At 43.6% G+C, this 786-nt stretch overlaps 1 pseudogene across 1 annotated transcript in view; it reads right to left on the bottom strand.

Annotated features, from left to right (window-relative positions):
- Window positions 1–181, bottom strand: part of LOC111665385 (uncharacterized) — a 40,902-nt pseudogene extending 40,721 nt beyond the window's left edge. The window contains exon 1 of the transcript XR_015438087.1: window positions 83–181. The product of XR_015438087.1 is annotated as an uncharacterized LOC111665385 (transcript). The remainder of the gene's footprint in view (window positions 1–82) is intronic.
- Window positions 182–786: the final 605 nt, after the last annotated feature.

Below are 786 nucleotides of genomic sequence, written 5' to 3'. Positions count from 1 at the left end.
CACACACAGACAACATGTGCTTCAAACTGCAGTTGAAGATTATTATTACAGTGTGTGTGTGTGTGTGTGTGTGTGATCTTACCATGTTGTGTACAGTGTGTAGTCAGTAGTTGTATATTCCAGTGTGAAACCATGGTCCCTCTGTCTGTCTCTGTCCCTCGTCTCTTCAGGTCTGACTCTCACTCTCACTCTCACTCCTGCGTCTCTCACATTAGGCTCCACCCACCAGCTGTCAGTCACTCCCTCGTCTCCTCCCCTCCCCCTCTCACCTCGCTGTCTCTCTCTACTGGTGACTGTCAGTGTTACAGCTGCTCAATCTGTTTTATTCTCTTCCCCTGTTTCAACTTTATGGTCAGTTGATCAATGAAATGTAAAAGTTTTTAAAAGAAATTTGAATAAACTCAAATTTAAAGAGAAATAAAGATTAGTGGAGTGTGACGTGTGGGCCTGTGCTGCATCTCTTCCTCTCTCTCACTGCTGCTGTTATAAAGGCAAAAATGAAATGATTTATAAAGAAATGATCATCATCAGTAGTTCTGCTCATTCATTCTCTCTCTATCAACTCAGTGTCTAATCAATGTCTGAGTCTGAGACTGAGTCTGAATCTGAGTCAATTCTGAGTCCAGTCTGAGACTGAGTCTGAGTCTGAGACTGAGTCTGAATCTGAGTCAAGTCTGAGTCCAGTCTGAGTCTGAGTCTGAATCTGAGTCAATTCTGAGTCTGAGTCCAGTGTGAGACTGAGTCTGAGTCTGAGACTGAGTCTGAATCTGAGTCAAGTCTGAGTCC

Source organism: Seriola lalandi, unplaced genomic scaffold (assembly GCF_002814215.2).
Source record: "Seriola lalandi dorsalis isolate HSWRI2012SDOR001 ecotype SW California unplaced genomic scaffold, Sedor1 jcf7180002054632, whole genome shotgun sequence".
Taxonomy (NCBI): Eukaryota; Metazoa; Chordata; class Actinopteri; order Carangiformes; family Carangidae; genus Seriola; species Seriola lalandi.
The sequence above is the reverse complement of the archived record's forward strand: the minus strand, read 5'-3'. Positions and strand labels throughout refer to the sequence as shown.